At 41.4% G+C, this 23212-nt stretch overlaps 2 protein-coding genes across 2 annotated transcripts in view; one reads left to right on the forward strand and one right to left on the reverse strand.

The window, feature by feature from the left end:
• The window catches only part of CMSS1 (cms1 ribosomal small subunit homolog), a 110009-nt gene that overhangs the window by 28504 nt on the left and 58293 nt on the right, over positions 1-23212 (reverse strand). The gene's annotated exons all lie outside the window — the stretch shown is intronic.
• The window catches only part of FILIP1L (filamin A interacting protein 1 like), a 196490-nt gene that overhangs the window by 877 nt on the left and 172401 nt on the right, over positions 1-23212 (forward strand). The window lies entirely within an intron of this gene.

The raw sequence follows: 23212 nt of genomic DNA on the forward strand, positions 1-23212 counted from the left end.
CTGCTGTGACTCAAATGAAAAAAAAAAAAAAAGCAAAAAACCTAATCACCAGGAAAGAATATAACACAGCATGCTTGACTGTAAGATCAACTAATACACTTCAAGTCACATGGACATCATGATCCAGTGGTGTGTAGTCCAACATGGGGAAACTGTTGTCACACAAAGACAATCTGGAGCCATGGTGCATACACACACACACACACACATCATCACCATGGAGTCCTCCAAGGCAAACACACAGTAATGGTGAAGAAATGGGGTTGAAAGGTTCTCTCGACCCACAGGACCAAACCACTGTACCAAAAAGCTTTTGGTTACAAAAGCACCATGCATGAGTCCCAAGCAGAAGCATCTGAAGAGGTAGATGGGTTCCACACTAACAGTAAACAAAATAAGCAACTGAATGGATTCCTGCACTTAGTTCAGTCTTCTTTCCTTAATCAGCTTAACTGCTGATTACACACCTTACATTAGGCTGAATAAAGTAAAAGCTTACATGGCCGCATAAACCTCACCTGCTGAAGAAACACCTGATTCTGGTTACTCTCAACTCTGTATAGGACCATCTGACCTTCCTTTACTTCTGCTTTTTGTTTGATAATTTATGCTCAGCATGAACATTAAGTTTATTTGGAGGTTATTATAAAGACCATCTATTTTGCATAAATTTCCTTCTAGATTCTTTAGCAAACGATAATTAGGGCAACATACCAAGGAGTTAATTTGAGCTGTGTGGCATGTGACAGATCAGACTCATCCAGAAGGTTTCCACTGCAAGAATTTAGAGGAAGCTCTTACATGTGGACCACTGAAGTAATGTGAATGCATTCATGAAGTTCATCAGTAATCAGGAGGCTTCGTAGTATAAAAGCAATGAGTGCTAAGATTGGTAACAGTCTTCAATAAACAACTGTCATCTCTGACAGAAAAGAGAAGAAACAAGTGCAGCTTTATAAATTTCTAAAGTCAGTTTTTCTTGAAGTTACTGTTTAATGAGCCCATGTAGGTTTTACAACAATCTGCAGCACTTGTTCTCTGTATGTGGGAAAATGTTATTTCCCTGTCAGTGTAACAGACATTGCAGGCTTAAAAAAGCATGACGCGTGTGAACATAGCCTGCAAATACAGCATTCACACAGAAACCCTGCCAGTGGCAGCGGGGGCTAGCTAGTCCAGAGCTCAGCTGAAAAGGTCTCTGTCACAGAAACTGTTGGATGGTTTGCTTGCATGTGGGTGACAAGGTGAGAGCAATGGGAAATAGCAATATCACTGTCATGATAAATACGAGTCAGACATTAGAAGTAGGAAGAAGTAGGAGAGAAACACACGAATGAGCAAGCTTCATTGTTCTACTGTGGACAAACTTCAATCTTCCTCTAATCTCCTTCCTGTTGGGGCCAGTCCCTCCTGGTAGCATCCTTCTCTTCCTTATATCTCCCCTCCATTAAATTTCCAGCACCAGAATGAGCTGGCTTCATCCTGCTAAAGTAGAGACCGGGGGAGGTGGGAGGGGAGGTAGGAAGAAAAAAAAAAAAAAAGAAAAAGAAAGAAAAGATTTTTATTTCCTCAACCATTGAAGGAAAGTAAGACTGAAACCCCATTTCTACTTAGGAAGCAAAGGCGGCCTCAGATGGGGCTGATACCCACTTTCCTCACTGGTGGTGGGACCAAAACCTCGTGCTCATGGTTGTGGAGGAGGAGGAAGAGAAGGCATGGCTCATGATGTACACTACCAGTTGGCCAGGCAGAGCTCCAAGGGGACAGTCAGGGACTGCTGGCACTGATGCTGTCACCCTCAGCTGACAGGTGTACATAGAACTTGAGCCAGGTGGGTAAATCCAAACAGCACTGGGGGGGTGAGAAATTCCCTGTAGCAGTTAGATTCCTACTACTGTGTGTAATATTTATAAGCCTGCTTTGGTGGCTTTCTTCTGGTGCAACCGAACAGCAAATGGTGCTGGGATTTTTCTCCTTCCCCACTGTTCCTCAGCCAAACCAAGCTGAAGAAACAAGCTGGGGTTTTGAAGGAAGACTAAGCGATCTCAGCTCATCCTGAAACAAGTACCTTTAGTCAGTGGGCAGAGAGGCCCTGCCATATGCTGCAGCCTACCTGACACACAGCTCCAGAGTAAGACAGTGGGACTCAAACCCACCTCTGTCCATCACCATCACTGCATAGTTGGTGCTGCAGCCAGCATCTAGACAGGGATACCTCAAAGAATGGAATAGACAGCAAGAAGAGTGAAGGTGGCACTTAGAGAGACAGCCCAAAATATGTGGGCACAGTTCTCTGGGTGTATGCCTGCGCAAGGAGGGGATACTGTATTTGATGGGCAAATGAATTGCTACAGCTGCAGAAGGAGCTGCAGCTCAACATCTGCAGACAAATTCTCTTTCAAAACCTCTCATAATTACTGTCACGATTCCTGAGTTGTCATGGCTCCCAAACTGTTGTGACTGACATCAATCTAGGAAGAGAGAGGCAGAGGAAGACGTCCCAATGTGTGTTTCACACATGCGTGCATGAAACATGCATTTACGTACATTACGTGCAGAAAACAAAAGAATCACAAAGCTGAAGTGAAGCAAATGGTTAGTTAAATAATTTAAGTTGTGCTGCTGAAGAGTGTTTTCTCAAGGCTGAATGGTAACAGAGAAGGGGGAAAAACATCAAAGTCCATAGCCCCAAGCTTTGTCTGACCTGCTTTCACAAGGCTCTCCCCAAGTATAAGGGAAAAAAAAAAACACAAACCCACAATAAAACCCCTCCAACAGGGTCCCTGTCTCTATTTTGCTGTCTTTGAGAAATACGGATATCAATTTGCAGAAAAACAAACTCTGAGGTGAGCAACAACCTCCCAAGTCTGCATTTTCCTGCAGATTGATTGGACTTGGGACTAATGGTCACCAACACTGGTTTTCAAGATTTGCATGAGAAAATACTACTCATCACCTAAATAAACTCACTCCTTTCTACCCAAGGCAGAGGAAGATTTTACACTTATGTCTAAGCAGAATGGGGCACAGACAGGGATCCACTGAAGACATCATCAGGCTCTCTAGGCCTGCAGCCCCACACGGCCTGACACAACCTGCCAAGCCGCTCCCTCACAATCTGTGGGCATGGGCACCACCTGCACCATTTTATGGGCATCAGAAAGCATCCTAGCCTTATTTCTATAATGCTTCCACTAGCTACGGTCTTTTGTGCATGTCTCCACGTTGAAACAGAAAGCTGGGCTGGTCCCACTTCAAGAGGAAGGTGCAGAAGTGGCCAGACCTCACTTCAGAAAGTGACAGTGGGTGCAGTTAAGGACACAGCAGATGCAGTCCACTTTCCTCTCATCATGCCTGCATCTCTCTTGTAGTCACAGAAATATACATGCATATACGTAATGCAGCTGTGTACAGACATATGATGAAGCTTTATGGGGTGGAGACCTACTCCCTGTCCACTAAGAGCAAAACATAGTGTGGGGGGGGAGCTAAAATGAAGTATCTCTTTCAAAAAAACATAGTTGTCTTATATGAAATCCCAGTTTGGCTAGATGAAATGGAGAGCAACTATGACAATTTTGCTTAGAAACAGTGATGAGATTGAAAATAAGAACTGGAAGTAGTTCACCTGCAATATCATAAAAGGGTGCAGTGGTATGAGAGAGCTTGTATATACCCAGGAGTGTTTGTCTCTACTTGAAAATATGCTTTCAAAAGTATGTAAAAATTGAGGATGTGCAGCTGGTTACCTGCATGGGTTATTTTTTCATTTTCACAGAGCAGTCCCCAGCTCCCAGCTTACAGACAGGTACAGAAGTAATCTGAAAACAGAGGGCTCCATTGGAGTGCACATTTGTACAGGTGTAGCATAGGCACATGGCACACCAATCAAAAAGATCTCAGCAGGGAGCTTGAGAGGAGCTGAGAACCTGGGAAAGCAAAGCACAGCAAAAGCTGTGAGAGCACTCTCTCTAAGAATAGTGTCTGCATGCCTTCTGCTGCTCTGTGACATCTGCCAAGGAAAAGGATTACAGGCAATGCTAGACGGTACCAGTGCACTTCATTTTAACATATAATTAAGTTCAAAACAAGTCCCAGTAAAAATTCCACCTACACAGCGTGGCACAGTCAGGCAGGAAGAAACTCTTCAAACTGGTACTACATTAAAATGTCTCACACAAATTTCTTATCTTCCATTATATAATACTAAATTCTTTCAAACCTCAGCAAATTTACAGTGATTACTGCTGGGCCTTCAAAGTCAAAGAAAGAAATCCAACTACACTGAATTCTTTCGTCTCAAACATCATAGAGTGAAAATGCATAAGCACAGCTGCAGAACTGTAAATTACATTTTTACATAAAATGAAACTTGGACTAAACAGTCCTGTTAAAATAAATCCTCAGAGGTTAACTTTCCCATTTCTTTCTACTCACAAGCAGCTTTTTAGTGAACCAGTTTTTTTCCTCAAGAATTGTCTTTAAACATGACAATGTCCAATCTATAGAGATCACAGAATCATAGAATTGCTCAGGTTGGAAAAGACCTTAAAAATCATCAAATCCAACCACAACCTAACCATACTACCCTATCTCTAACAACTCACCTCTAAATCATGTTCCTGAGCACCACATCCAAACAGTTTTTAAACACACTCAGGGATGGTGACTCAACCACCTCCCTGGAGAGCCTTTTCCAGTGCTTAACAACTCTTACTCAAAGAAATTCTTCTTGATATCCAATCTAAACCTCCCCTGATGCAACTTGAGTCTGTTTCCCCTCGTCCTGTCACCTTTCACCTGTGAGAAGAGACCAACCCCACTCTTGCTGCAATCACCTTACAGCTATTTGAAAAGAGCAATAAGGTCTCCCATCAGCGTTCTTTTCCCCCCGACTAAACAGCCCCAGTTCTTTCAGTTCCTCCTCATAGGGCATGTTCTCCAAGATCTTTACAAGCCTTGCTGCCCTTCTTTGGACCTGCTCCAGCACCTCAGTGCCCTCTGTGCATTGAGGTGTCCAGAACTGAACAAAGTACCCAATATTAAAAAATTAAGTAACTATGACATGGTTGTAGTAGGCAGTTTTCTTAATGACTAATAATAGTGCAGAAGAACACACGAGCATAAGATGAAAAGAATTTAAGATAATCCCCAATAAACAACAGATGTTTTAGATACTCCCTGTAGGGGGACAACTTAATCATGCACAAAATACAGTCAAAACCAGGCATTTTATGCAAAATCTTGAGTGTCTTGAAGAGTACTCAAAAAAAAAACAAGCAGCAAATTTCTTCCTGTTACTATGTTTTACTCTGCTGATACAATGGTTAGAGATGTCATCCAATACAAATTGATGCATAGCATTGTATGTCCACTCCTACAATACCCACCAAAGGCATGGGAAGACAACAAAAGGAAATCCCACTTGAGAAGAAAATGAGATCAGCTCACTAGCACACAAGAAAAAGGAAGGGTTGAAATCACATCGAGATTTGCACTCCTAGTGCACAGTGCTGTTTTGCCATGTTTCTCCTTCAGTCCAGCCAACAGGCTTGCATATTCCCCACTGTAAATCCATGCAACATGCACCACCAGCCCTCATGGGAGCTGAGGCAGCTCATGCAGTGGTGGAGTTTCTTGATACAGACAAGTAGACACCAAAAGACAGAAATAGCATGACCTCTCTCATCTCTTGTGCAACAGGGAACTTGAGACTCTTGAAGGAGGGAAACAGAGCATTCACTCCCCCTCACATCAATTTTCAACTGACCTTCAGCTGTCTGAGGAGGACAAGGTGTAGGCTATTTATAGGTTTCTTGCTTCTTGCCCTCACGTGGGCAGAGCATCTTATGAATCTCACAGATCTTTCACAGCAGAGGTTGTTTTTCATTTCAAAGAAGAGCTGTTCATACTGAAGATATTTTTACTGTAAATAGTGCAAAACTACAGTAAACAGCCAGCAGTTTGTTATTTTACAATTGTTGAAGACATACTGCATGTATTAGTTAATATGCTGTGTTTTCTTTGCAGTTTGTGTACACACAACACATGGTCAGAGAAAGGAGTCCTAGAGGCTTTATTTGGATAGAAGTCAGGTGCATGTAAATGCACAATTAAATTAAGGAGCTGCAGAGTCAGCATTTCTAGATCTGATTGGAACTGCTTTGCTAAGTGCTAAACGCATCTTTACTACATTTAGCATTTCTTCCATCTCAGTTCATCTTACTGTAAAAAACAAGATACAGAAATGTCATCCTGGGGCTTCAATAACATAGTTAAAGTGCTGTGGGATCCTTGAAGAAAACGTTATAGTATGATAAAGTAATTGTTGTTTGATACACTTCAGAGAACAACCCTCATAAAAGTAGAAATTATTATTACTTTTTAACATGTTAGACTATACAAACCACTTGCATTCAGACCACTAGGATGAAAAACAAACTTGAGGCTAGCTCTGTCCAAGAGACAAGGCTCAAAAGAATCCTTTCTAATTTGAAATTACAGCTCTCTGGTCTGTGTATCAATAGCCACATTCAAAGGCTTCTTTGTCACAGCTGTTTTTCAGAGGCTTCTGGAAGAATGCCCTGACATGAAACAAAGGAATGATAAAGGTTATCCGTATCTAACGGGTTTCACTACTGAATCCAGCTCAAAGAAAAACTGATGACAGACTATGTAAAACAGGGGTCAGAATATATATGGTATGGGAGAGACAGAAGCAGCACTTTATCTAGGCCTTGAAGGTCTCAGCTCTGGCGACAGACTCTTAAGGCAGATGTCCTCCAGTATCCTATAGGAATTCACATGCAATGAATTCCTCATTCCAGACCTTTCTGGGAAGTGTAGTCTCCTCCTACTTGATTTACTTTAAAATTACTGATAAGGAAAGCATGCTGTAGCAGAACACTACCTCCAGTGCAACAGAGCACAACAGAGATGAGATAGGCAGAGCAACTGCAGACGAGAGATGAGCGTCCTAGTTCAGCCAAAGCTATAGAAAACAGAAACTATGAAATAATCCAAGTCTGACAATACAGAAAGCAGAACAGCCTTCAAATCAGACATGCTGTGTTTCATTGCTCGTCTTTGGCAGCAGAAATCATGTTCCTTTACAATTCATATTATCAAAGACTGGCATAGGAAGAAAAAAGCCCAAATATGTCATGATAATTTAATCCTTTTGTTTATTTTTTCTGACTGATCACTTACCTCAGCAATGGTCACGACTGGAGGGCTTCACCAGGACTGTAATGAAGGTTAAGTCCTGGGGAACAATTTTGGTTATTAAGGGAGGTTTCAGCTGACTACACTTCAATTACTGGAGTAGCACAACACTCTGAATTCCCAGGTACCCCATTTCAACCTGCAGACTAACATGACTTGGCTTAGCGCGTATTCTAACGTTGTTCTCATAAATTCTTTAACAGTATTTCCAAATCTCAGAGGTAATCCAATTTCTTCTTTATTTTTACTATGGAGGATTTCAACAGGTACTTCAACTAAAAATAACTAAGATGGTGTGCTTCTGAAATGCCAGAAATAGGCTCTGAAAACAAATTCCTCTCCAAGTCTTGTAATAATTAAAAGCACCGTGAATTTGCTAAATACAAAATAAAAAGTGATTCTGCGTTGACAAAACATTTTCAGTAGTTCTCCACAAAGGCAACCCACAGTAACATTTGGTTAAAATGCAAATTGTCCAGAACTGGTTTTGTTTGCTCTGAGACACTGCATTCCCTACCTCTAGTACAATGGGACCTGAAGAGGTGTCTGTGTGCTGCTCTAATCCACAGCAGCAGCAGTAGAAACTGGATCTTCCTCCAAGATGGTTATTAAAAAAAAAAAAAAAAAAAAAAAAAAAGAAGTGTGGAAGATTAAGATTAGGGAAAAACATGCAGGCAGTGATCAAGGTGAGAGGGTTGAACCCAAAAGAAAAGCAAGACATATCCACATCTCTGAGGTGATGGCAGAAGGGCAACAAAGGCAACCGAGGTGGAACTCCAGCTCTGAGCCTCAGCACTTTTCCATGTTCACAACAAAAATGCCTAATTTTTTACGAAACAACAAGCTCACCTCAATGAGTGAGCTTTCCTTCGTCTCTGTGCAGGCACAAAGCAGAAGGGGTGGCTGTTAACTGCATGATCCTAGAGTTGGAGTAGAAAGACTTGCTCCTAACAGTGCTTCAGTCTGCTGAGAGGTGCTGAGCCCCTAATTGCTGCATCACTTGGGCAAATGCAGCCCACCTCTGACCAAGATCTTTTGAGAAGGTGCTGTAATTATGGCTCATCCCAGAAAAGGCTAGGGCAAGACAGAACATTACTTCATGTTGTTTCTTACTCCCCTGTATCCATAGAGCTACTGTAAAAAGCCAAACCAAAATAAAATAAAACATCAATTTAGATTAGTTTTCAAGGGTGAAATAGTTCTGTGTAGGAAAAGGGGGGAGCTCACACATGTATGCAAGGAACTAAGGAGACATCTGGTTTCAGATAATGACAATGATTTACCTTTGACAGTGGATAAACGAACAGAGCCTAAGCTCCTGTCCGCTTCAGCAATCGCTGCTTTCCCTCAGTTTCTGCTAACCTAACAGTGGGTATTCCATTTTTAGTTTTAATTACCAAAATATTACCAGGATAATTTGCTGCAGTGAATAACCACAAAACTGTAAAGACAGCAACATGCTCAGTTGCATGTAAAATTACTCCTGGTTAGAAAACAACTATTTGTGTTTATCGAGAACTGTTTGTGAAAAGAACACTTAAGGAGTTTAGATTGGAAACCTCTAAAAGGAAAAAGTGAACTACTGCCATAGCACGTGACACAGGAACTGACTTCCTAGTGTGGGGAGGCAGCTTTTGCACAGATTTGCAAGCCTGGAACGCTTTTTTCTCCACACCAAGAGACCAACGGAGCACTTAGCTGAGGTTTCAGAGGAGCTCAAGTGATGCATACAATACCTGCTGCGTACACTAACGCACAGCACTGTTCAGATCAGAAGGAACGGAACAGATGCTATTGATCTCCCTGCCTCAGGTTAAGCACTTGGAGAGGGAAATTCCCCACCAGGGACACATGAAAAAACCAGCACTCCTACTGCGCAGCCTCAAGGGATCTAGAATTTCCCTCCTACTTCTCTATTTTTGACTCTGTCTTTTAACTGCATCCAAGGATGAGCACAGGTAAATAACGCAGAAGGCTTTACCCAAGGCTGACTCTAGCAGCTGCTTCAGAAGGGCAAGCTTGGGCTGAAAGGAGTCCTAAAGAGCTGGAGCCTACAGAGCCTTATCGCTCTACAGCTCTGAGCCCCACTGGCTGCTAATCAGCCTCCTCAGCAATATCAAGAGCTGCTAATGTCCCAGCACCTTTCTACATGGCAGTAATCAAGAAAGCAAAGATAAGCAAGCATTGTTTTTACTGCAGGAATGTTGTGTTGCTAGAAAACACAATATCTAGAAACTAGATATCCATCTAGAAATAGAAATCTTTAGATATCTAGAAAATTAAATTCTTCATGCATGTATCTGGAGTGGAGAATGTGCTTTGGAAGTGACTAAATCACGTCTGTATGAGTCCACCAAGCAACACTTGCAGGGGTGAAGGGAAAGTTTAAGTGCAAGAGTCTTCAGACTGCCTCCATGCAGCAGTGCCTCCTGCAGTGACACTGGAAAAAAGCCATCTAGCCATTCCAGTCATGTTTCATGGTCAAGAAGAATATGCAAAAATAAAGGCCACTGAGAGGGAAAACATCTCAGACAAAGCTTGGAATTTTTTGACAGCACTGGAGAGTTGCTGGTCTATTTTAACACTGCATAAGGCAGGAAGAAATTATGAAGAGGAGAATTACTTTTTCCATCCAGCATTAGAGGAGGATGAAGATCATGGCTTCATTGCCAGCATGGGCAGGACAATAATGTGCGAGGTGCAAGAGAGGAAGACCCAGAGTCTCCAACCTGTGCTCAACATAGGAAGCCTCCAACAGGTCAAACCTTTTTCTTTTTCACATCCAAATTCATGGGAATTGACTGAATGGGGATGGGAAGCAGAAGTAATTGCAGAGGATTTTCATTCAAAGAACAGATTCTCTTTTGGTTTGTTGGTGGACTGCTGCTAGCACGTACTTCAGGAATCTCGAAGTATCCTCGTACTCTGCTATACAAGTAGGAAGCAAAGCTCCTGATGTACTCCTGTGTTGAATTATGGGTTGTTTTACAAAGAGAGATTTTAAGAGTACAGTGCTAGGATTTGGACTTGATCACAGATCCGTAGATCTGTCTGCTGCTTTCAGCACATTCAACTACAAGGTGTAAGCAACTTGCCTTCAGAACCCAACAGGAGTCGATCTGAGAGTGTCTCAGATGGTTCATCTCATTCCTACCAGGAGGCTCAAGGCAGGCAGCTGCTCCTCCTCACTAGGAGTGCCTTCCATGGCATCCAGCAGATTAAGCTCCATTCCCTATGAACCTATACATTATTAATCTTATCTGAAGCAGACAGTGCTGACGCCCAGCTTCCTCAGTGTCTGGAAGAATATCAGCTGTCTCAAACTCAGCCCAAGAAAACGGAGAGAATGTTTGCAAGTAGCACAAGAAAATACTTCTCAAAACTTTGCAGGATTCAGAATTGTCTCCCCCTTTCTTTTCCTACACACTACCAAAGCAACCGCCTGCGATTCATATCCCGCTCTGTTGTCATTGCAGCTACAGATACAAGACACTCCTTTTTGTATTTTCTGGTTACCAGATATCTGTCCCACTTCCAATCAGACAAAGACTTGGACCCAACTGGCCCATCCACTTGACTTTCAAGATGCAAGACTGTCTTTATCAGACCAACAGAATATGCAGTGGTGGAAAATATAGCATTGCACTTCCCAAAGCCTAGGAATGGAACTGCAAAGAAAGTTAACACAACATAATTCCTTATCTTCTGTTCCTTAGTCATCCTTCACTGAATTGGTTCCAAGACTTAGTAATACCCATGGTTAGCTTTTTCGTTTTGTTTTTTGTATGGGCCTTGGAGCATTATAACCAATAAATACCACATAGTTCCCAATTTGCTGGACAGCAAATTACCCCCAAAACTAGAAAAAAAACCCAACAATTTTTAGTAAATTACAGACATTTCAAAGCCTCTAACAATCTCAAAGAAGTCTGAAGAGCTGTGCAGACCTACAAATACATGGCTCAGTATGTAGATTAAACACTGAAAATCAAAGAACACTAAGCACCGTAGCTAATTTTGCACTATCAACTTGTCGCTTGGTCCCATCTTTAAATTTCAAGATGCAGTCCAGCAGTGACACCAAGACACACATGCACACCCCATCCTCCCAAAGAAGGCAGAGATTTCTGTTGTGCCAACATTATAAGCAAGAGATATTTTAAAATAGAAACCATCCGCTATAGGGTCAAATGATTTCCAGTTTTCAATCCCCTAAACCAGGGACCAAGATTTTGGTACTAAGTGAGAAAGTGCTCTACAATTCAGAACGTTACAGCCAAGCTGATGAAAGATAAGTAAAATCTGAATGACTAACATGCAGGAATTTTACTGCAGGAATCAACAAACCGTGTTCACATCTAACGAAAACACATTATTCATTATTATGGAAAAAATACTAATTCTACTCACTATTTCCCCCAGGTTTACAGCACTAATAAATCCAGATTTGTGTCATTAACTTCTAGAATTAATGACTGACTACCAGTGTGAGTGCAATAGGTGGTGATTAAAGCAACAGAAATGTCCCATAATAAAGATGTTATAGCCTTTGTGTGGGGAGGCACTGTGTGGTAAATGAATATTAACTTCAAAGGTACAGCTCATTTTACATGGCTGGCCTCTCCTTGGAAAGCTGAATTTGAAGCATGTCAGTATATTAACAAGATCACAAGATTATTATTTTTTTAATTGGTAATCATAATGAAGCACTATGTCTGAATAGTATTATCTTCACCCCCTTCCATCATTAAAAAAAAAAAAAGACATTATTTTCTAAAGCTCATTTTTGACAATGCAAGTCAACTGTTCACTCAGTTACTGCTTTGAAAGCAAGGTGAGTAGACTAATCCATTTGTCTCCCCAGATGTGCTTCTTATATTGCCATTTCTACCACTAACTTTGGGCATGGCAAATAAAAACTGTCTTGGATCTATGCTTGCTTCAAGGCTGTTTTACAGTCTCTTTGTACTTCATGATGGAAGTAGGCTGATAGTTTTGTAGCATGAAGTCCGCTGTTTAATTCTAGTATAAAGTACTTGGGAAAGAAAAAAAAAAGAAAAAAAAAAAGATTTTCAAGTAGAAGGATGAAAAAAACATTTCACTTCCACACTCAAATTCTACAAGGTCAAACTACTGAATGCCAAGGTAAACCTACTCATTTATACTTACCTCGTGAGTACATACAATGTTGTTTGACTAGACCTGACATTATCCTGTTTATCACTGGGACTTGTTTAGCTAAAGCCTGTAGGCCTCCCCACAGTCCTACCTGGGCTTGACCCTCAGAGTCTTCTCCGTATGTCCTTAAGACACATCCACTAAGCTTTCATCACAGGACAAGGACCAGAAATTTACTTCACTACCTGGTTTCCAACTGACTACTGCTCTTAACAGTCTGATGTCTTGCATACTATTGTACGCAGGTAGAGCCAAGCTCTGTTCATATATGCAGGACAAAGCAAATGGGGAAAGCTTGATTTTAATTATGCTGGACACAGCATTTGTCCAAGTGAAAGCTCAAGGGGAATGTGTTTAAAAAGAAAAAAAAAAAATCCAGAAAAATTGGAACACTGAAAGAAAAATCATGGTCACGACTCTCGTGTAGAAATGCTGGTAAAAAGAGCTCAGAATTGCTGCCAAGGCTATTGTCATCCTGAATTTGTACTGGCTGTTCAGATACCGGTCACAAGACTTAAAGAGTAAAATAACGCTTCGTTTTGTATAGAACTGTTACTACACATAAAACTAGACAAGTTGTTTGGGTTTTTTTGTTTCTTTGTTTTGTTAAAGTGAACCAACATTCAGCACATGCTTGGTAGAATACATATTTTCCAGGAGTCTTTTAATCAACCAGAGCAATTTGTAAACCCATTGCAAAAATAAATATTTAGAGGTCATGTAAGCAATGAACTCAAAGAATGGCTTGGATCCAGGCATTGTGTAGCCTGAATGATGTGATCCTCCAGACATCCTTTTGCCCATGTGGTGCCATCATTTTTTAATTTTTATTTTTAGACATGACCAAAATTAAGCAAAGACAGAGACGTGAGGAACTGAGGACTGTGAAATGAGACAGAGTAATTGCAGGAGGAGTCAAATCCCACTTCTTAAACACAATCTAGAAGAAGGGAAGGAATGGCCTGCTTGGTCACTGAGGCACTTGAAGAAACTGCTGGGGCTCAATAGTCTCCTCAGCATCATTAAACATCTTTCCTTGATTCAAGAACATTCTGGGGGTCAAGGGAATGGGGAAAAAGAGAAACAATACCTTGCCTTTGAGAGACAATCCTCCATCTCAGCCTACAGAACAGCTTTTTAAGAAACACTCTCTCTCCTGCATTTCAGCAACAGTGCAAGGGATTCCTTTTGTCTTTGAAGGCCAAGGCTTTAGAGTAAGCCTTCTTCCCTTACCTTTCCAACAACCACTCCAGATCTCTGCACCAATGTGCAGCAATATACTTCCTTGTGCTACTCTACTAAATTAGCTGCAGCTGCTTCTGTAGCAAATCTTTCCTCAGCTGTGCGCTTCAGAAAAATGAACTGGAAAAGTCTGCTTCATAGGCTCCATGTCTGCCACAAAAACTGCATGAAACCATGAAGTCAAACACAAAGGCCCCTAGGGATTTTCTGGAGCACTACTGTCACACTTGATTTTCAAGTTCCAGCCACTCAGCTGAAAGGATGTTTAAAACTAACATTTTTGGGGACAAAGAAAATCTTGTCTCATTCTTCTCTCATTATTGAAGTGTGTCTGAACCCTTCTATTCTCAGAACAGCCAAAAATAAATAAATGTTGTACATGTAGGGAAATTTCAGCCTCAGAAGTGTAATTTTTCACAAGAACTTTGGAGCAGCTGAAGATGTGGGAAAGGACACTATTACTTGCTCTCAGCTAGAGCAGTTGCTAACATATGGGTCTCTTTCAAGTCCATTTGCACAAAAGGTTAGCCTGTCAGTAAACAGCAGAATAATTTATTGCCAACCCACACACCTCTCTTGTTAAAACTGCCAGACATTTGAAAATTGCCCACAAAAGCAGATCCCAGCTTGAAGTGAAAGCCATCTCAGGCCCTGCTGTAGTCATGAGCTGTTTCAGACTCTGAGCTGTAGCATCGTAGCAAAGGCACAGGGAGCACTGTGCTGGAGTTCATCTCATCTCTGGGAAATGCCACTCTGCACCTCCACACCTGGCTTTTGTGTCCTTTTCTCAGGCCTAGCTGAAATGTTCATTTGGCACTCCAGTTCATCTACACTAGGAATTCAATGGAAAGCATTAAAACCCTAGTACTTCAGTTTGGTTTTAAGGTTGAGACTGAGAAATCTCATAAAATCCAGGGCACTCAAGCTGCAGCTTAATGCTACAAAATACAGCCCTTCTCTCAGCACCTTCCAGAGTTCTCATGAAAGAAACAAACAAAAACAACTCAGAGATGTATCAGAAAGGAACAGCTATATAAGTAGAATGAGTTTTCAGACGATGTCCATAATCTACCATGAGCAGATATACCAGAGCACAGGATGGTGAGGCAATTTCCCTCAAATGTTACATGAAGTTGGTGGCAAAACCAGGAAGAGTGTATAAGTCTTACTTCCATAGCACAACATCAGTAAGTCCATGTGTGGCTTTACTGCTTATTTATTGTATATGTTTCTAAGTCTACTCGCTTTTCATACACTGACTATGCAAGATGGGAGGTATGTTTTTCCTCCACTTGAGAAGCGTGACATTTAACTGTTTATTACCACTGAGGAAACTATCAGAACGGTGGAAACCAATCTTTTGAACAGCCTGACCTAGGTCAACTACAGTCCAAGACTTTATGCTGCAGGTAAGATATTCCTCTTAAACACTGAAATCTCCTTGTGGCCATCCCCACTGCTCAGAAAACTACTTGCCTTGCTAGGCATTAAGACAGTCCTGTGAATGATTTATTCCTTTGTCTCCTCTAAAAAATCCTTCCCAGCACTAGAAAAGGACATAGCAAAATGATGGATAGCAAACACATTTGCTAATACAATGAGTATCTTTATAAAAGTGGACTTTGTATTTTCTAAGTTAAGAAGAAAAAAGCCTGTGACAAAGCATGGCAAGAAATGGTATTTGTTCCTAAACTAGTTCTTTTTCCAAACGCTTTTCATGCTTTCAAAACACAGAACACCATAGCTTCTGAAATGATAGGTAGCCTGCTTTCTCAAGCTCTGTACACGAGACACCTCTCGTGAATGTTCTGATCACATGTTGCCACCTACCATTGACCGTGGCTGTTCAAGGAAAGTGAGAAAGGAGCAGGCTGACGCCACCATCACCCTTACCCAAGATCTACCTACCTCTTAGATGCCCTTCTCAGCCCCAATGAACCAAACTGGCAATGCCCCACAACTTGTGCTGTTTACCACTAACCTTGCTCCTTTTAATTCAAAGCAGTCACAGAGTAAAAAATCTGTAGGCTCTTGTGGGAAGCAAGCAGTGACCTTTTCAGCCAGCAAAAGCACTGCAGGAGGACCAAGTTTAAGCAAGCCTTATCATGAAATAGAAAACTTCCCTACTGGCATAATAATGGAAAGGAAGCCTATTTTCACCAGAAGTTTGCTGTATGAGGGTGTACTCTTAGTACAAAAGGATGTATTACTCTTCCATGCTGGAAGAGTAGTGACAGAACAGCATGTACACTTGTCCCTTGAGGAGTTCAGACTCAGCCACCCACATGTCAAGTCTCCCTCCACAGCCTCCATTAACCAGGTATTTAACAACATAATACGTGAGATACAGGCAGCATAAAACAAAGGCACATCGTTGTGCTGAGCGGAAGATCTCAGTGGTAAGCAAGAGCTGAGTCTTGTCACACTTTCTTTTTAACCTTTAACCTCCAAGAAACTGAAGAGATGGTACAGCAAGAGAGTTGCAGGCTCCATTCAAAGCCTTCCACATACCTCACTTGCATCAAGTCTGGCTACCCAATACCACTGCCCTTTGTCATGTATCTTCCTTTCTTTCCACTGGTGACACTTTGAATGCTCCTTTTCACAAGGAGGAATTACTCTTTTTTTCTTTTTTTCTTTTTCTTTTTTTTTTTAGGATTTTCATTTTGTTGTTTTTAGTCTCTCAACAGTCTCTTGCCAGCAATAGAAGATGTCAACTTTGCCAAAAAGCAAACTAGCTATTATCAGTGTAAGTGATAGCACTAAAAATATCTGCGTACTCCAACCCTCCATGACTCAATCTCTATCTATAAATACTTTAATGGGATCTATTCAATTTATTTTCTAGTTTCCCAGGTGATGACATGACAGACCTTCAACTTGGTCTTGCATAATCAGCATAGGAGAGGTCAGTGAATTGGCAATAACAATCTGTTTGAGAGCCAGAAATAGCAAGAGGGAGTTTAGATACTTGATAATGCACTAACACAAATACATGCTTCCCTCCTCAAAGACTTCAGCATTAAAAAAAAAAAAAAAAGAACAGATCCTTCACACCACAGTCTGCTAGACTGTTTGATCTAGTTACCTTTTCTGAATACTTGTGTTAATCTCCAACTAGTCTACAAGAAGGAGAATATCTGGTATGTCAGATTTACAGAATGGACCATATTACAACAGTTCTAAAATCTGCAAAATTTGTAATAGGCAATCAGAAAAAGACCTCAGTTCAATATTTTTGCCCTGTACTTCATTTGCAATTGCAATCCCAAAGTGGATAGTCATTTCTCTGTTTAGGATTTCTGGATGAATAGAAGTAGGTTGCTCTGAAAATAATGCCTTGTTTATTTCCATGGAAACTACAGCATCTAAAAAGATAACAACAACACTGTTTGACAGAGATAATTCTCAGCTATAAAATACTACTTTTTCAAATCAGCCAATACTTTTGGAGTGCATTTTTACCAGTAATGAACAACAGTCTGCATGCCACGCCTGTCAAAATCTGCACCAGCAGAAGTGGCCTCGCTGTGTTCACATTCACTGTTTGGTCTCTAGAAATGCTCAGAAATTCCAGTGGAGGAATTCAGTGACAACCCTTTGCTTCATATGCACTTTCATTTCAGATGTCATTTTGTCAGACTACCCACGTCTCTGCTGTCATCTGTCACACAGCAACAGCTTATAACAGGGAATATTGGTGGGAAGGTTCAACCTCTACTGCCATACCACCAACATTTGCCTCTAATGTCATGGGCCAATGTAGTAAAACAGAAGCAGTCCTCATACATTTCCTCTTGTCAAAGGCTTTGAGCATGCCTGACACTAACAAAATGCCCACTGTGTGCCTCTTCTGCAACATTGCCTGCAGCTCTCCAGCTGCTCAAGTGAAGCAATTCTGACAGGACTGGGTCCTGACACTGGCAGTAAACTTGGTGCTCCAGGAAGCAAGACAAATCCCTGATATGAGAGGTGGGACAGAGACTCTCATCTGACACATAAGGATGGGAGAACACATCTCCTCAGTACTAACAAGAGTTTGAAAAGGTTGGATTTGGGCATCGAGAAATGCTTGGGCTAAAACTTTTTTTCTCTAGCTGTACTCCTATATTCATGTACTCCTGCATAGTAACGTAGGAACCCTGAGTGGGCTGCTCAACAGAACACTTCAGCTTCTGCTTGCCAGGGACAACTAGGTTAGGTCACCACAATGGAGGGAAAAAAAAAACAAACAGTCAAAGATATATAAAACATTCATTTTAATCCAAGCTAGTGTTCCCGATGCCTCGCCTGGCTGCTCCTGTCAGTGAGGCAATGAGAGGCGATATTACGGGCCCGCTCTTCAGAAACGCTTCAACATCCCTTGATATTTAAGTGAGCTTGCCTATCAGCCACCTTGCTCTGCTTGCACACAAACCCAAGGCAAGTAACCCGAGGAGACATTAGCAACTCAACACTCACCGCGGTTTCGCATTGTGGTTTGACCAAGCGGCACAAGCGCTTAAACCACAACCTTTAACAACAGTGTGCGAGGCACACTAATCCCTCATTGATATTCCGTGTCAGCTCCCATCATGAATCAGCACAGACTGCGACGGATTTTGGCTTAAAAAGCCAAGTCTGCTGTGCCTGCACTTCTTTGGGGCAGTGATAATTTTTTAGTGAAATTACCTAATGATGCTGCCTGCAACCTGCCAGCCGCATCAGAACAGGGCCACGTCAGAGCTAATGTGCAGCCGGGCCGCCGCCATTATGGCTGCCTGAGAGGTTAGGAGGCTTCCTTCAGGGAAAAATGCCTCAGGGGTTGATGTCACTTACACATTACCTGACTGATGAGCAAACTTGCCAGCGGCCGAACACAACATAACAGTGCCACTTTAAAAGAAGTGTTCAGGACATGTTTTTCATTAGCACAGTCAGCCCAAACGCTCCACGGTCTCCATCTCATCCCACTGTGCAACAGACGTTAACAGGCTGAAGGACAGGAACATGTGGCTGATGAAATCATCCCACTAGCGGTGTGGACTACACTAAAAACTTTGTGGGAATGTCAAGTTAGATATTTTCCGTATCCTGAAATCCTTTTTAACGGCACAATAGACTTTCTGATCCCTTTTTAAATTTAACTATTGTGCTTAAGCTTCCCAGGGCTTTTTTTTTTTTTTTTTTCTTTTTTTTCCAATGAAGTGGAACTTCAGAAGTACAGAAGAACAAAAGAAGCCGACCACTTTTCCACTATTATTCCTCTCCTATTGAACAATTTTCCTCCTGCCTTCTGATCATCTCTCGTTGTATCTTCCATACTCTAAAAAGCCTGACAGCATAAACAACCTAATTAATCAGAACTTTGGTCATATCAACCACAAAGAACTTACAGCATTACATACTGATGTTGTAGCATTATAGCACCAGCTACGTATTATAGCACCTGCTCAGAAGAATTGCTTCATTCTTGCACAGTCAAAACTTAACAGCACCAAGTTTTTCACATCTCTAGTGGGTGAAGGGAATGAAAAATAAGCTCAAAGATCTCAGATTTAGGGTGAGGTGAGGCCCTGAGGCAGTGTGGCATAGCAATGTGTGCAGCAAGAGGGCACAGAAGAATGAATCATTTGACTTCTCCATCCAGAAAAGTCAGGCACTTTGAGAAGTACCCCTTGAATTTACAGCTGGCTTAACAGAGGGAGCCAGCTCCTCTACTCAGCCAACTACATTTGCAATAGAAGTCTTTTAACCACTTCATTTAAAAGCAAAGCTTTTGGAAGCATAACTTTTCCTGTTGGGCATGCCAATAAACTAGTAGATCTGCCAGCACTGAAGGATGTGATTATCTCAATGCAAGACATTGCTCAGTTTCATTTCTAAAAGAAGGTCAGTTATTCCAACCAGTATTCAGAAGTTGTCAGTAGCCATAAAAAGTTATTCAAGTGAGGAAAAATAAAAGGAGCAAAAACATGGAGATTAGCTGGCAAATATGCAATTATTTTTTTATATATACTGTTACTATTTTTAAATGCAAATGGAGTCAGAACACATTTTCTTAGTGACAATGTAATTTAAGTAAGTAGTCTATTATTCAGTATTATGTCGAATCAACATACTGCAAAACCTTAACCTCCATCTCATTTCACTCTCCTATCCTACCTCCAGTATGGTTTAAAATAGACACTATATTTAATTCCTGAGCTTTTAAAACAGATAACAAATGCTATTGCATTCAACCCTAGAGAATTATATGGTATTCATGAACTGTCCAAGAAATCTCCTGACGGGACAATATTTAAGACTTTATTCCCCAAAGCAACATTTCTCAAATGACCTCAATCCTAAAAAGTTACCTAAGTTGCATCAAAGCTGTTCAGACATGTTGTTGCTGGCATCAGCTCAAGTTCTTTTAAAACACAGTTGAGATGTACAATAGAGAACAATGAAGTCAGCACATGTGAAAGGCTTTTAGAAGGTGCCTAAAAGAAAAAGCAAGGCAGAATTTGCGTGTAAATGGGAGTCTCCTCTTCACTTGCAACTTGCTCAGCCATTATGATCTTCTAAGTACTGCATGACTTACCTTTTAGCTGTGTTAAGATGCTACTGATTGAGGACCAAGATACACGTTAACACACAACCTGCCAGAGGTGTTTGGAATTCTATCTGATTCTCATCAAAGAAAGAAATTCCTCACCCTTATTAGAGTGTGTAAACAGCTACCAAATGCCCCAGAGTAGAATGGCTGCCTCTCTGGAATGACACACATTGCAATACCATCAGCTCCAGGTGAACTATATGGCTTCTCCATGCTATCTCCATCTTTCAATAGTGGCTTTGAACCAAGAATTTTACTATTGAAGAACAAGTACGGAAGGGCTGAATCCCAAGATAAGTAAGCAGCAGGGCTGACCTCATAAGCCATTCCCTAGGGCATACCATTGGGATTGCATGAGGTTCCTGGAAACTTTATATGAAAAACAGACATTTGAGGTTTTGCCATTCATAGGCAGGAAGTAAACAATGTTTAGCAGGAATTAAACACACTTGTTAATCAAAGAAATTTAAAACACAGAAAAAACACATACAGATCAGGCTGGGGTTAAAATAGTGCTTAGACCCAATACGGGAATACAGCAGGAGTAAGCCATGGCAAAAGCCACCCATGTAGCTGACGTACATGTGCATACTTGTGATTGTTTACAGAATTACAGGCACAGTTCTCTGACATTCAAGAAACATGGCCACTTCATTAGAAAAACAAGAACTGCAGAAGCATATAAGAGACATTCCGATCCACTCTCAGAGGATGTAGCAGGAAAAAACACAAAACAAAACCCACCAACAAACCTTTGAAACAAACAACCCACTTCAGTGGGTAGAAAAATCAATGAGTACTTATGAATACCGTCCCATCCTACTAAAATGCCCTGCAGAGAATAAGCAAAGTAATTGATTGAGAATTTTGGCTTTTGTCTGTTTTGAGGTTTCATGCAGATAAGCCTCACTCCTAAGTTTCCCCTTCACACATGGAAGAAATCTACTCTATATTTTAAGTATGCCCTTTAAACATATGATAATACTGTTTATTATCCTAGCTTGCTGTAGGCTTTAAAGGTAACTTACTGGATAAAAGTGTTAAGAAACACCAGCAATACAGAAAATAGATGTGATGGGTCTAGAATTTGCTTCCTATTACAGCAGAAAGCCATGATCTAGAAGCAAGTGTAGTCTTTCATCTAGGGAGGAATAATAGCATGCACTGGTACAGGTTGGGGGATGACCTGCTGGAGAGAAATTCTATAGAGAGCGACCTGGGTGTCCTGGTGGACGACAGTGAGCCAGCAGTGTGTTGTTGTGGCCAAAAAGGCCAATGGCATTCTGCGGTGCATTAAAAAGAGCGTGGCCAGTAGGTTGAGGGAGGTGATCCTGCCCCTCTACTCTGCCCTGGTAAGGCCTCATCTGCAGTACTGTGTGCAGTTCTGGGCTCCCCAGTACAAAAAAGACAGGGATCTCTTGGAGAGAGTCCAGTGGAGGATCTGGAGCTCTCCCCTGTGAAGAAAGGTTGAGTGAACTGGGTCTGTTCAGCCTTGAGAAAAGAAGACTGAGAGGGGACCTGATTCAGGTCTATAAATATCTAAGGTGTGGGGGGCAGAATGGCGAGGCTGGACTCTTTTCAGCAGTGTGTGGAGACAGGACAAGGGGAAACGGCCGGAAACTGCAGCATAGGAAGTTCCACACAAATGTGCACAAGAACTTCTTTACAGTGAGGTGACGGAGCACTGGAACAGGCTGCCAGGGGAGGTGGTGGAGTCTCCTTCTCTGGAGATGTTCAAGACCTGTCTGGATGCCTACCTGTGCGACCTGCTGTAGGGAACCTGCTTTGGCAGGGGGTTGGACACAATGATCTCTGGAGGTCTCTTCCAACCCCTACAATTCTGTGATCTTATATTGAAATTTCTTCACTTTTTCTCCTGCTGCATAAACATCAACATCAAGTATTCTGATTTTTAACACTAGCACCTCAGCTGCAACATTAGGTTCCACAGTTGGAGGGGTTTGGCATATTCTCATTTTGCATGCTGCATTACAAGCTCACATGGACCACACTAACAATTCAGACAGAGACAGCGTCTCTAATGACCTGTATTGGGCCTTTGCCATTTTGATTGCTAGAAAACCCCACTAATTGCACACTAACTAGCACTAGAATAATGGATCATCACTCTTGTTTTTCACTGCCCTAACAGTCTTAAAATGAGGTAAAATCAGAACAGTACTGAACCAGTAGAACAAAGTAAGTATGCCAAGGGAAATATTTGCTTTTCCTTTTCTCCTTTGCTTGATTTAAGCAGGATTAGGGTGCCCCCACATATATATTTATACATACATACATATATATACACACACACATATATATATTTTTAATGCATATATCAACCACAAATCCACAGCACTGGACTTGCAGTGACTTCAGGTCTCCCACAGAAGGTATCAGCTTTTGAACAGAAATCTCTTGGCTCTTTTTTTCAGTAACCAAAAAAGAAATTACTTTTAAGATCGCCTCCCCCCCCCCCCCAAAAAAAAAAAAAAAAAAAAAAGTGAGCCTTTGATCAGTTCCACCTCATGTAGCCAAACCATCATCCTCAGTACTATGAAAAAATGTTCTTGTTGTAGCCAAGTTGCACTACATTGAGATCTGGGTATTGTACTGGTGCCTGGACCACTTGATTTAAGAGAAATCTGAAATTCAGTGAAAAAGCTGCTGGAACAAAAATTCTCAAGTAGAACCTACCTCATCAGGGCACTGAGAACCTCTTAGCTCTGAATGCAAACATTATAAAACTTAAACATTCCCACTAGGATCTGCAAAAGAAGACAACCAGTCCAAGCATATCCTAAGACCAATCTGTTGTTCCACCTCCCTGGCTTTACAATCCTAAATAGAATTGAAATAATCCCAGCTCAAAGCAGGGGATTGAAAATTCAGTGTACTAAAAAGTTGTTCTAATAATATGTCCTGATGTCTTCAGAGGCAGATAAAAAACATGAAAAAAAATATTAGCAATTAGGTTTTAGGGATTGT

Source organism: Tympanuchus pallidicinctus, unplaced genomic scaffold, assembly GCF_026119805.1.
Source record: "Tympanuchus pallidicinctus isolate F22 unplaced genomic scaffold, pur_lepc_1.0 scaffold10, whole genome shotgun sequence".
Classification (NCBI taxonomy): domain Eukaryota; kingdom Metazoa; phylum Chordata; class Aves; order Galliformes; family Phasianidae; genus Tympanuchus; species Tympanuchus pallidicinctus.